The sequence below is a fragment of the Hypanus sabinus genome, chromosome 2, assembly GCF_030144855.1.
Source record: "Hypanus sabinus isolate sHypSab1 chromosome 2, sHypSab1.hap1, whole genome shotgun sequence".
NCBI classification, from domain to species: Eukaryota; Metazoa; Chordata; class Chondrichthyes; order Myliobatiformes; family Dasyatidae; genus Hypanus; species Hypanus sabinus.
In genome coordinates, this window is record NC_082707.1 from 86,473,026 (window position 1) to 86,487,993 (window position 14,968).

Sequence of the window (14,968 nt, forward strand, 5' to 3'; positions counted from 1 at the left end):
TAATTTATCTAAGAGCAACAGGGCCTCAGCAATCTTCTATCTTGCCTGCATAGCAGGCCTGGGATTTAATCACCTTTATGATTCCCCAGACATCTGATATTTTTCTACTGCTGATGCTTCAGAACATTATCAGCTCTTGCCCTGAACTCTCTCAGGCAACAGAAGTAAGAAGTATTCACGTAGCACATTGCCCAGATTCAAGCATACTTGTGTTCTCTAGGGGACTGAGTCCTTCCCTGGTTACTCAGTTTCTCTTAATATACTTGTAAAATGCCCTGGATTTCACAATCTTTCTATGGATGATATTTTATAGTGCCTTTTTATACTTCTAATTTGCTTGCCGTTGGTTTATACAGAAACTTGCAGGAATGAAACCAATATTAAAAATTACTTGCAGAATAAGAATCAATTTTATCATCACTGACTTGTTGTGAACTTTGTTGTTTGTGGCAGCAGTACAGTGCAATACATGAAACATTAATATATGTTACAATAAGAAAAAATATATATATAGTGAAAAAAGGAGTAAAATAGTGCTTTGAAGCCTCCACACCAGGCTGAAATGCAACTAGTCAAAATCACAGATTTATTCCTTTTTCTTTCTTGATGATATAAAGGAATCAACACTGAATAATGCTTATGCAACCAACTCACTTGGTGATCTAAATGCTATATTATGGGGGAATTTAAATTCACATTTGTCAGTAATGTGGGCTGTAAATTAGATGAAATTCCTGAGTGACTTGTGGGGCAACTAGATTAACACTCATATAAAGCTGAGTGAATTAATGATTGGATGTATTCCCAGACATTGATTATTGCCTTGATTATGTTAGCTTCTGTTGAGATAAACCACAGAGAATGGTCAAGTGGTATTTAATAACAAATCAGGAACAAATTACTGTTAAACAAGAAATTTAAAGCATGAAACAATCCAAAGTACTTCATAATCAATTAGTAATTTTGCAGGGTAAACACTTAAAAATGGAAAATGCAGTGTCTAACTTATGCATAGTGAGTAATGACTAATGTTTTAGTAATCTTGGTTGAGAAATGTTGCCAAATATATTTAAATTATGATTTTCACACTCTCAGTTGCCTCCAAGTATATTCCAACCAATTAAGTACTTCTTAAATATGTCAGTTATAATGAAGGAATATTGTTGAGCACAATGGGAGAACTCTCCTGCTTTTATAATCAACTAAAGTTTTGAAATATTCTGTCAGTTCCAACAGTCAAAGGATTTAAGATCAATGCCTACTTTATTTCATTAATCCCAGAGGCCCATAAGCAGCGGGAGCAGAGAGTTTCGAGAAGGTTGGCGAAGCTCGTATAAAAGGAGAGCTTCACGGGTGTTCAGACATTCCAGAGGCCCAATCAGCAGGGGGAACAGAGCAAAATGCGAAATTAGTAAAAGCACAGAAAGGACAAGTGGGGCGGCCGTTATTGGGAACAGGCGCAGTGAGAGCAGTGAGAGTAGGCGCATCAGGCTTTGACTTAAGAGGCTTCGACGAGAAGAGGTTGAGGCCAAAATAACAATACAGAAGATTTGGTCTTGGTTACCCATTGTACACTGCAGGCAGAATGGCAGATATGGCAGTGGAATGCTCTTCCTGTAGGATGTGGGAATTCATAAAACCTGATGGTCTCCCTGATGACTACACCTGTGGGAAGTGCAGTCAACTCCAGCTCATAAAAGACCGCATTAAGGAGCCAGAGCTGGATCTGGATGAACTTAGGATCATCCAGGAGGCAGAGCAATGATAGATATGATTTTGAGCAGGTGGTTACACCCAGAGTGCAGAATTTGGGGAGTAGATGGGTGAACACCAAGAGAGGTAAAGGGAAAAAGAAATCAGTTCAAGGTCCCCCTGTAGCCATTCCCCTCAGCAACTGCTGAGGATACTGCTGTGGGGGATGACATTTCTGGACAAGGCAGCAGCAGCCAGACCAATAGGACTGTGTGTCAGTTCTGAGTGTCAGGAGTATAAGGTGAAATCAGGTGGAGCAATAGTCATAGGGGATGCAAAAGTTAGGAGTACAAATAGGGAGATTCTGCGACTACAAAAAAGAGACCAGGATAATGTGCTGCCTCTCAGGTGCTGGGGTCCAGGATGTCTCTGAGCAGCTGCAGAATATTCTTGAAGGGGAGGGTGAGCAGCCAGAGGTTGTGGTATGTGTTGATACCAATGACATTGGCAGGAGAGGGGTAGAGCTCCTGTGCAGTAAGCTTCAGGAGTTAGGAAGGAGGCTGAAGAGCAGGACCTCCAAGGTGGTCATCTCCAGATTACTCCCGGTGTCACGAGCGAGTGAAGGTCAGAACAGGAAGGTAGTGCAATGAATGAGTGACTGAGGAGATGGTGCAGGGGGCAGCATTTCAAGTGCTTGAATCATTGGGACCTTTTCTGGGTAAGGAGTGACCTGTACAAGTGGAATGGGTTCCACCTGAACTGGAGAGGGAACCAATATCTTGGGAGGGAGGTTGCTAATGCTATTGGGGTGGGTTTAAACTAGATTTGCAGGGGGGTGGGGATCGAAGTGAAGAGGCAGAGGATGGGGTGGTTGTTGCACAAGTAGAGACAGTCTGTAGGCAGTCTGTGAGGAAGGAGAAGCAGATAATAGAGCAAAGATGCACTCAGCCAGATAGTTTGAGATGTGTCAATTTTAATGCAAGGAGTATCGTAAACAGGCAGGTGAACTCAGTATTCACCAGTGAAAAGGACCTTGGCAATTGTGTGGATGATTTACAGTGGACTGAAACTCTTGGGAGAGTATAGACATTAAGAAAGAGGATGTGCTAAAGCTATTGAAAGGTATTAAGTTAGATGAGTCACGGGGACTGGACGAGATATACCCCAGGCTACCGTGGGAAGCAAGGGAGGAGATTGCTGAGCCTCTTGCAATGATCTTTACATTATCAAAAAGGGACAGCAGAAGTACCAGATGATTGAACGGTTGCCAATGTTGTTTCCTTGTTCAAGAAAGAGCATAGAGATAACCCAGGAAATTATAGACCAGTAAGTCTTACTTCAGTGGTGGGCAAGTTGTTGGAGAAGAACCTGAGAGGCAGGATTTACGAGCATTTGAGGATAAAATCTGACTAGGGATAATCAGCATGGCTTTGTCAAGGGCAGATCATGCCTTACGAGCCTAATCGAATTTTTAGATGTAACAAAACACCTTGATGAAGATAGCAGTGGATGTATTGTATATGGATTTCAGTAAAGCATTTGATTAGATTCCCTGTGCAAGGCTCCTTCAGAAAGTAATGAAGCATGGGATCCAAGGAGACCTTGCTTTGTGGTTCCAGAATTGGCTTGCCCACAGAAGGCAAAGGGTGGTTGTAGATGGTTTGTATTCTGCATGGAAGTTGGTGACCAGTGGTGTTCCTCAGGGATCTGTTCTGGGACACCTCCACTTAGTGATTTTTATAAATGACCTGGATGAGGAAGTAGAAGGGTGGGTTAGTAAGCAGCTGATAACACAAAGTTGAGGGTGTTGTGGACAGACTGGGCTGAGAAGTGGTAGATGGAGTTCAACCTAGATAAGTGTGAAATGGTATATTTTGGTAGGTCAAATATGAAAACAGAAATATAATATTAATAGTAAGACTTCTGATAGTACGGAAGATCAGTGAGATCTTGGAGTCTGCGTCCACAGGACACACAAAGCTGCTGCGCAGATTGACAGTGCTGTTAAGAAGGCATATGGTGTGATGGTCTTCCTCAACTGTGGGATGAGTTCAAGAGCTGTGAGATAATGTTAAAGCTACATAAGACCTTAGTTAGACTCCACTCAGACCACTGTGTTCATTTCTGGTCACTTCACTACAGGAAGGATGTGGATAATATAGAGAGAATGCAGAGGAGATTTAGAAGGATGTTGCTTGGATTGGAGAGCATGCCTTAGGAGAGTAGGATGAGTGAACTTGGCCTTTTCTCCTTGGAGAGAGGGAGGATGAGAGGTGACTTGGCTGTATAAGAAGCTTTGATCGTATGGATAGCCAGGGGCTTTTTCCCCAGAGCTGAAATGGCTAACACGAGGGGGCATAGTTTTAAGGTGCTTGTAAGTAGGTACAAGGGGGATGTCAGAGGTAAGTTTTTTTTTATACAGAGAGTGGTGGATGCGTGGAATGGGCTGCTGGCGACGATGGTGGAGGCAGATACAATAGGGTCTTTTAAGAGACTCTTAGATAGGTACATGGAGCTTAGAAAAATAGAGGGCTATGTGGTAGGGAAATTCTAGGCAGTTTCTAGAGTTGGTTACATGGTCAGCACAACATTGTGGGCCAAAGGGCCTGTGATGTGCTGTAGATTTCTATGTTCTATGTTCTAATCCCCTTGAAGAGCACTCAATTCAAAAAGTCACACAAAAATTTCAAGATATTAAGGACTAGAAATCTGAAATATAATCAAATTACTGGAAACTTTTTTGCAGATGATACAAAGATTAGTGGAGGGACAGGTAGTGTTGAGGAAAAAGGCAGGATGCAGAAGGACTTAGGAGAATGGACAAAAAGTAGCAAATGAAATACAATGTTGGAAAGTGCATGGTCATGCACATTAGCAGTAGAAATGTGTGGACTGTTTACTAAATGGAAGAAAATCCAAAAATCTGAGATGCAAAGGGACTTGGGAGTCTTCGTGCAGAACACCCTAAAGGTTAACTTGCAGGTTGAGTCGGTGGTGAGGAAGGCAAATGCCATGTTAGCATTCATTTCAAAAGGTCTAGAATACAAGAGCAAGGATGTGATGCTGAGGCTTTATAAGGCACTCGTGAGGCCTCACCTTGAGTATCGCGAACAGCTCTTCATCTTAGAAAAGATTTGCTGGCATTGGAGAGGGTCTAGAGGAGGTTCACAAGGAATCATACAAGGAAAGTTTGATGGCTTTGGATCTGTACTCGCTGGAATTCAGAAGGATGGGGGAGGGGCCTCATTGAAACCTTTCGAATGTTGAAAGGCCAAGATAGAATAATGCGAAAAAATGCTTCCCATAGCGGGAGAGTCTAAATCAAGAGGGCACACGGGCACTCTTTCAAAGCAGAGTTGCAGAGAAATTTCTTTAACCAAAGGGTGGTGAATTTGTGGAATCTGTTGCCACGTGCAGCTGTGGAGGCCAAGTCATTGGGTCTATTTAAGGCAGAGATTGTTAGGTTCTTGATTGGACATGGCATCAAAGGCTACGGGGAGAAGGCTGGGAAATGGGGTTGAGGAGGAGAGAAAAAAAAGTATCAGCCACGATTGAATGGCAAAGCAGACTCGATGGGCCAGATGGCCCAATTCTGCTCCTATGTCTTATGAAGAAGAAAGCCCTCATCTCCGAGTGGAGTCATTGGGACTCCACCATGACAGCGTTTTTTTAGCAGGCTTTCTTGTTTTTACGAGGCTGAATTGCTAGCTCGACGCTCAACCCAGCACAGATGGAAAGCGTGCAAGGGAATGTCTTATGGTCTTATGAAACGGTTTTTCTGAATCCCCTTGAAGAGCACGGGGTTAAAGATAACTTGCTTCTACTATAATTCCATGTATTCTGAAGTGACTAATGCATCTCATGTCTGATTGACAGTTGAGACAGGTAGAGCTTGTTAGGGTATGCGAGTAGGATAATTGCATTATTAGGCATTCCTTCCACTGCTTGTGCTTGACTTCTATAATTCCCTTCGGCTAAACCTTAAGTGTCTGCTGTCTTCCTGGATGTTTCTCTGCATTTTTGGTCAGATTCATCATCAGAACTGGGAATTTATCATTAGAACTCTTTCACAGAAACATCAACTCGGTTTCTCTTTTTTTTCCCAACAGATGCTGTCTGACATGCTGAGTGTTTCTAGCATCTCCATTTCTTATTTTAGACATCTAGTATTTGCAGATTTCTGATTTTTACCCCTTCTCTGTCCTCCAGGTCCTGCACTGTACTGGTGAAGCTCAAAGTAGACTTAGGAACAGAAGACACGAGGTACTGCAGACGCTAGAAATCTAGTGCAACACATTGTGTGCTGGAGGAGCTCAGCAGGTCAGACAGCATCTCTGGATGGGAATAAACAGTTGACCTGAGACTCTTCATCATGACTTGAAGGGGCTCGGCCCAAAATGTCAACTGTTTAGTCCCATCCATAGATACTTCCTGACCTGCTGAGCTCCTCCAACGCATTGTGTGCTTAGGAACAGAACTTCATCTTCTAACTAGGCACATATCATCTCAGATTCAGTGAGTTCAACAATTTCAGATAATGAGTGCTTGCAGTATCTTCTGTTTCTAAACATGCATGATACTGATTTATTTATATCTTCTCCAGCCCAACACTATGTTGCCTTCCTTTCTCCATTATCACATTGCAATGAATTGCCATTTAATCTCCCCTATATTCCATCTCTTTACATTAGAAAGTTTTTGATAAGAATGGGCCATTTGGCTCAACAAAGCTTGCCAAATTCCTACACATATGACTATCGAGTTTAGGTTTGAAAGCCTCTAAGCTACAGAACTAGGTAATTTGTTCCACGTTTGTCCACAGCTCACTGTGGAAATAAATGATATCAGATGTTAGTCTGGTATCTCCCTTTATCCAGTCGCCACCTATGGCACCGTGAACTTGATGACTGATAAATTTTGAAGTAGCAGCTGGCATCCACTGTACTATACCCTTAGTGATTTTGAATACTTCTATCATGTCTCCACCCCTTTTACATCCACTTAGGCTAAAAAAGATTGAATTCTATCAATCTTTCTTTACAAGCCTTTCTCTTTCTCTCCTTTCGTTCTATTTGCATCTTAAAACAATTTGCAATTTTTCCAAGTTCTGATGAAATATTAACCGCTTCCCTCTCACAGATAACGCCAAACTTGCTGAGTATTTTCAAAATGTTCTAGATAGTGTTTCTGAAATATTTTGCCACTTCAAAAGAAATTCCCTCGTAGGGAAGTTCTTAGGACATGAAATATACCAGTGACTGATCAAGATGGCCCATGCATGCTACGTTTCTTTGGTCAACATCTTCTGGATAGATCATGAAACCATCTTTTTCACTTCTTTTATGCCTTTTACGTTTGCTTATCATCTTGAATGTGATTCTGGAAGTGTTGGAGCCTATGTTTTGCAGTTTGGAGGTTGTTTGGGTGCTTCAGCGTTCTGCGGTCTCTGAGAGGATTCCAGAAGGCAGGGGCAGTGTGACAAACCTCGTGGTGGGAAGGCTGCAGGATGGCGCATGAGCCGATGTTTTACCCCTTTTCGCCGATTAAAGCAACGAGGGGGATTGAAACATCAAGGCAAGTGCAGAAATTTGAAGATTGTTTTGGTGTTCCAGTGTTTGCAGTCTTTGAGGATTCCTGGAGGTAGAGGCAGCGTGCACAAGCCAATGTGTGGCTCCATTTTGCTGATTAAAGCTCCCATCGTTTGCCAATTAAAGCAATGAGGGAGAGTGAAGCATCAAAACAAGTGCAGAGGGTGAGCACTGGCTGTTTGTCTTTAGATCAGTTGCTCTGTACTGGAGAGGGGAGAGTGTTGTCTAGGTTTTTTCTGCGCTTTGGGTTTGGACTTTGTGCTATAGACTCTTCTGTTCCGTCTTATAGCTTTTACATTCTGTGTTTTTTTGCCAAATTTTCGAGATTGTTTTTGTACAGGAATGGGGTCGATGTGCCTGATCCATATTGCTCAATTTTCGTGCAGGAGGAAGGATTTGGGGCTGATGTGCTTGTTCCATTTTTGTTTGTTTCTTTTTGTGGGGAGGTCAAATTTCAGGGCTGATAATCTTTCTTGGCTTCATGGCTACCCGGAGAGTTCAAGAATTTCAGAGTTATATACTTTGATAATAAATGAACCTTTGAATGTAGATTTTCTTTCTGCAGTTTACTTACCACAGCTGCTTCTTACCTCCACTTTTGGCTTCTTAAATATTGTTTCGAGACAGATATTTCAGATAAAAACAACAGCGCATGTGCACCAACTTTAATCATCTGCTCACGAGTGCATGGACAAGTATATCGTAACAAATATTATACAGAAATAGAAAGAAAACATGTCACCTCAGATTCAAGAATCATTCACAGTTAGTAAGAGCACCTTCTTTCTGAAACAGGAATCTCCAGTACAGATACAAGATATCAATCTTCTACAGTTAACCTAATTTATACCTCCACCAAAGTTCAGCAAAACTCCCAATAATCCAAAACCTTTGGACTCTGGTGGTACCGGCCCAGCAAAATTTCCAGACTATTATATGTCACTCCTTTTAATATCCAAACAAAATCTTATTTCACATTTTTTCTATGCATTACACAGAAGTATAATGGATATTCCAGTGAACTGAGTGAGCTTAGAGGCACCTCTCCAGATCCAGCTCCAGCTGGAAACCTGCCCACGTTCCTGAATCCTGGTATTCCAGAGCCCATCCCCAGCTCTAGCCACAGGCTTGGCCCACAGTTTGGAGCCTGGAGTCAAGGCTCCTTCCTCTCCACCCTGGCTCTGGTCACACACTCCATGCACTTGGGGCCCACCACACACAGTCTGTATGAATAAATCACCCAGATGCTGAGACGTCAAGATTTCTGAACAATGGTTGTAGGATAATTGGTATTTCACTGTATATAGTCAGAGGTTTCCCAAACACAGTTAGCCACATATAGATCTCTCTAAACATGTTTGTGGGGGTGGAGTTTCAAGATGGCGACAAAAGCATCTGCCTTTTAGGCGCTCTTTACTTTTTCAACTATAATCACCCTTTAATCAAATCTTTTCGAACCTAATCATATGAGTTGATACCTTTGATTAACTCTTTATTTCTAAAACAATATTTGATTTAATCTTGTCAAACTTAAAATGGCTACAAGCAAGAAATTGTCTAAGGATCCTCTATCCATCGACTCTATTTCTCATCTTCTGGACGCTAAACTTGCAACTCTGGAAAGCAGGCTAGAAAGCAAATTGGAAAGTAAACTGGCAAGTTTGGAAAATAAGCTTACCACGAAAATATCTGAACTCGAAGGATTTGTTAGATCACTTGATACTAAGCTTCAATCGCAGGCATCAGAAATTCAGCGACATGAAGATAAGATCACGACTCTTGAAAAATTAATTTGCGAAAAAGTACGTACAATTGAAGCGCTGGAGAAGAAGGTACACTCGACTGTTAAAACATTAGATCAGTTATAAGTTTAAAATTACTGATCTTGAAAATCGATCTCGCAGACAGAATTTGCGAATTATCGGGTTCCCCGAAAAAGTTGAGTCCGGTGATTTAACTGAATTTTTCTCTAAATTATTGTGGGAAATTTTCAGTGCTGAAGGTTTGCATACTAAACCTGTTATCGACCGCGCTCACAGAGTTGCTAGGTTTTCAGCTGCGAGTGGCAAACCACGAGCTGTGATTGTTCGCCTTCATTATCTTCGGGAGAAAGAGCTTTTAATTCGATTAGCTCGTAAAAAGGGTAGGATTTCTCACAACAGCAACACATTTCGAATTGTTGAGGATTATTCATTCGAAGTAATGAGAGCGAGAATCGCTTTTAAACCAGTGATGGCAGAGATTCATTCGACTGGACTTAAACAAATTTTAAAGTTTCCAGCGAATCTTAGAATTACATTGAACGACAACAGTCAGCAATTTTTTAATACTCCGGAAGAAGCGAAGAAATTCGTTGAAGAATATCGATCTTCTAGTGCAAGTTGAACTATGTGTTATGCTGAAAATTTTTTGGAGAGAAGATGCCATTTCATTTTAAGTTTTAACCTATGAAGCTGGGTTATAACTTCTTATCCTGATCTACGGGTCTGGTTTCTTTTTTTTTACTATCACCATCGTTTATAGATGCTCTTTTAACTTTTTACAATATCTCTTTTTTTTATTATTCTTTTTTCTGTTTCGGATATACACGTTTATATTTTGTAATAAGGATTTACTTTTTTTAAGATGTCGTTTCTTCTTCCCATAAGACTTTACTTTCTGTAAACATTTATCTGTTTGCCTGCACTTGGAAATGGGACGAATGTTTTGGATTTTTTTTTGGTCTTTTTTTTTTATTATATATTGTAGTGTCTATTAAATCTTTTTTTTAATCCTATTTTGATAACTTTTTTTTCTATTAAATTTTTTTAATAGATCGTTGAACTTACATTTATATTTTGTAATATGGCTTTTTCAAAATGTCGTTTCTTCTTCCATAAGCCTTTGCTTTTGAAACATCATTTTTCTTGTATTTGAACATGGAATCTTTTTTAAAGGTATATTACACTTTCAAATTTTAATGTTTATACCTTTTTTTTATTAATGATCGTTTGTTTTATTATATTATTTTTTTTCATTCTGATTGATATACATTTTCTCTTTGCAACCCTATATTTAAATCTGGGTGTTATATAGTTTTTTTTAAACTTTTCATGGAGCTGCCATCTTGAAATGGGGTTAATATTAGTGTTAGTTTATGCGCCTGCCGCTTGGCTTTCTTTCGAGGGGTGGGGGAAGGGGGGAGGGATCTTTTTTCACGCTTTTGCTTTTTATTTTTTTGCTTTTAGTTTATGGGCCGACTTTAAATTATTAATATTGTTGAAGTGTCATGTTCTCCGGTTGCTCCTGTACCATTTTTCCTTCTTCCTGAATTATGGGTTATGTGTCTTTTTCAACCTTTTATGGTATATACAATTAATATTAGCATGATGGATAAGTCTATTAATTTTATTTCTTGGAATACTAATGGCTTAAATCATCCGATTAAACGTAAAAAAATATTTAAAGTATTCCATAGACTAAATGCTAATATTATCTTTGTACAGGAGACCCATATTAGGAGGGAGGATAATCAACGCTTTTTTAGATTCTGGAAGGGTCAACAATTTCATTCAAATTGTACTGCTAAAATTAGGGGTGTGTCTATTTTTATAGACCCCTCAATCTCGTTTATACATCATGAAATTATATCTGATCCACAGGGCAGATTTTTGTTGATTACTGGTTCACTTTTTAACCGAAAAGTGGCTTTAGTTAATATTTACGCTCCAAATTTTGACTGCCCTGAATTTTTTAAACATTTATTTACTACCCTTCCTAATCTAAATGAATATATGTTGATAATGGGTGGAGATTTCAATTGTTGTTTGAATCCTTTGATGGATAGATCTAAACCTATTCGAACTCTTCCGAATAGATCAGCTTTACTTATTAACTCTTTTATGGTCGATTCGGGAATTACTGAAATATGGCGGTTTTTGAACCCTAAAGATAAAGAATTTTCGTTTTTTTCACATGTATATCATAGTTATTCTAGAATTGATTATTTTCTTATTGATCATCGTTTATTAGCAGATGTTATTGACTGTAAATATGATTCTATTGCTATTTCGGATCATGCACCTTTGAAGTTATCTATCAAGATTTTGGACTCTTTCATTAATACTAGATCTTGGAGACTCAACGCTACTTTGTTTCAAGATCCAGAATTTATTACCTTCATAAAACAGCAAATTGACTTATTTTTTTCAACAAACTATACTGAAGAGATTGACAGAGGAATACTTTGGGACTCTTTTAAGGCTTTTATTCGTGGACAAATTATCTCATATTCTGCTGGTAAAAGAAAACAAAGATATTTAGATATAGCTTTACTGGTGGATAAAATTAAAGAAATTGATAAGATTTATTCCGTTACTCCTACCAAGGAACTTTATAAGAAGAGAGTTGAACTGCAAATAGAACATAGCTTACTGTTATCTTCTTCAATTGAGAATCAATTAATTAGGACCAGGGCTCAATTTTATATCCATAGTGATCAAACTGGTAAATTGTTAGCTAATCAATTAAAAACTATTTCAACTAAGCGACAAATTATTAAAATTTGTAAACAAGATGGTAATCTGACTACGGATCATAAAGAAATTAATAATACCTTCCAAGATTTTTATAAATCTTTATATCAATCAGAATTTGATGGTGATCTGTCTATGATGGATAATTTTTTTAACAATTTGAATATTCCCAAATTGACAGATGAAGGTCGAAGTTTATTTGATGCTCCTATTTCTATGGCTGAGGTAGGAGAGGCTATTTCATCGATGAATTCAGGGAAAGCTCCTGGCCCTGATGGTTATATTATAGAATTTTTTTAAAACTTTTTCTTCTTTGCTTTCCCCTTTGTTATGTGAAATCTTTAATGATGCATTTATTAAGAGACTACCCCAGTCCTTTTATGAAGCTACTATCTCTTTAATTCTTAAAAAAGATAAAGACCCTACTTTATGTGTATCTTATCGCCCTATATCGTTATTAAATGTAGACTCTAAGATTCTTACAAAAATTTTAGCTATTAGGTTAGAAAAGGTACTATCACAGATTATTTCAGGAGATCAAACTGGTTTCATTAGGAACCGATACTCCTTTTTTAATGTTAGAAAATTAATTAATATAATTTACACTTCCTCACCCACAACCCCAGAATGTGTTATTTCATTAGATGCTGAAAAAGCTTTTGATAGAGTTGAATGGACATACTTATTTAATGCCTTGAAGAATTTTAATTTTAGTTCTAATTTTTTATCATGGATTAAATTAATATATTATAAACCTGTTGCTTCTGTTCTTACGAATAATTATAGATCCTCTTTTTTTCAATTATCTCGTGGTACGAGACAAGGTTGTCCCCTAAGTCCTTTATTATTTAATATTGCATTAGAACCTTCAGCCATTGCTATTCGTGAATCCCCTAATATTTCTGGTATTACCCGTAATGAGAAATTATACAAGCTATCGCTCTATGCTGATGACTTGTTGTTATATATTTCTGATCCTGATAATTCTATTCCTGCTATTCTATCCTTGTTGGCTCAATTTGGAAGTTTTTCTGGTTACAAATTAAATTTGGATAAGAGTGAACTTTTTCCTTTAAATGCACAAACTTTACTGAATGACAGGATACCATTTAAAATTGTTACTGATAATTTTATGTATTTAGGTATAAAAATTACCAAGAAATATAAAGATTTATTCAGATTGAATTTTTTACCTATGTTTCATCAAATTCAACAACTTACTACTAGATGGTCTCCTTTATCCTTATCATTGGTTGGTCGGATCAATGCTGTTAAAATGATGATTTTACCGAAATTTTTATATTTATTTCAAGCCTTACCAATTTTTATTCCTAAGTCTTTTTTTGATAACATTGATTCAAAAATTTCCTTTGTGTGGCAAAATAAAAACCCCAGATTAAGTAAAAGACAGTTACAGAAATCTAAAAAAGATGGTGGTTTAGCTTTACCCAATTTTAGATTTTACTATTGGGCGAATAATATTCAGAATTTATTATACTGGAAATTAGATTTAGATTTACCATTGTGCCCACAGTGAGTAAATTTAGAATGTAACGCTACACAAGGATATTCTTTATTTTCTGTTCTTGGCTCTTCTCTCCCTGTTGACTTAACTTAATAAACAGATATCTAACCCTATTGTCAAACATACATTACAAATTTGGTTTCAATTTCGTAAATTTTTTACTCTAAAAAACTTTGTTCTTGATAGCCCTATCTTACTTAATTTTTTCTTTAAACCCTCTTTAACAGATCAAGCTTTTAGTATATGGAAAAGGAAAGGTATAATATGTTTTCGTGATCTTTTTTCTGAAGGTGGTTTGATGTCTTTTGATCAACTTTCTAACAAATTTAAATTACCTAAATCTAATTTTTTTAGATACTTACAAATTAGAAACTTTTTATAAAAAGTTTTACCATCCTTCCCTAATTCAACTTTGATAGATTTTTCAGATATGATTTTTACTTTAAATCCCTGTCAGTAGAGATTAGTGGCTCTTATTTATAATATGATTATGAAGATACAACCAGAGATATCAGGTAGAATTAAACAGGAATGGGAAAAAGAACTTCAATACAATATTTCAACGGAAAAATGGGAAAAAATTTTACAAATGGTTAATTCGTCTTCTATATGTGCTAAACATGCTTTAATACAATTTAAGGTTGTACATAGAACTCATATGTCTAAAGATAAGCTTGCTCAGTTTTATTCTCATGTTAATCCTCAATGTGACAGATGTCATTTAGATGTGGCTTCATTGACCCACATGTTTTGGTCATGTCCTACTTTACATAATTATTGGAAGGACATATTTGCTACCATTTCCTCAATTTGGAATATTGATTTACAACATTTTATCACTGCAATTTTTGGAATTCCAAATGAAGATGATAGTCGATTCTCTCCTCCAATTAGACGAATGATTGCCTTTGTAACGTTAATGGCCAGGAGATCTATATTACAAAATTGGAAAGAAGTAAATCCTCCTACCACATTTCAATGGTTTTCTCAAACTATTTCTTGCTTAAGTTTAGAAAAAATTAGAAGTACTATTTTTGATTCATCAATTAAATTTGAAGAAACTTGGGGACCGTTCATTCGACACTTTCACATGAATTAATTTGACTTCTTCCAGACCTTTACTCTTATTATTCTTGTTCTGGTGTGGAGTTCCGGAGTTTTTTGACACTATCATATACATATAAACTATTATTATTGCCCATGTTAGTTTAGGTTTAGTTTTTTTTTATTATTTCTTTAAATATACATTTTTTCTTATATTTTACATTTTTTTCTTTTTCTTTTGATGATTATTTTTAATCGTTTCATGTATAATCTACATAGATTAGATTGATATTGTATGATCATTTTTCGCTGATAGTTTAATAAGATATTGTTATCTTGTTACCAACTCAATTTTAAATCTATTGTATTCATAACATATGTAATATTATTATGTTATGTTTTTTAAAAACAAATTAATAAAAAGATTGAAAAAGAAAGAACATGTTTGTGAACTTGCATTTTCCACAGATTGATATGATCACATATGGTTTTGTTGTTAAGGTCGTAGAATTATACAATGCAGAAGGCAGACATTTGGCACACCATGCCTGAGCTAACCCTGTAAGGTACTGTCTATTTCATCTCACTCCATTGGTCTCTCCTCA

The 14,968-nt window shown here is 37.3% G+C and overlaps 1 protein-coding gene across 8 annotated transcripts in view; it reads right to left on the reverse strand.

The window, feature by feature from the left end:
- The window catches only part of yeats2 (YEATS domain containing 2), a 156,140-nt gene that overhangs the window by 105,268 nt on the left and 35,904 nt on the right, over window positions 1-14,968 (reverse strand). The window lies entirely within an intron of this gene.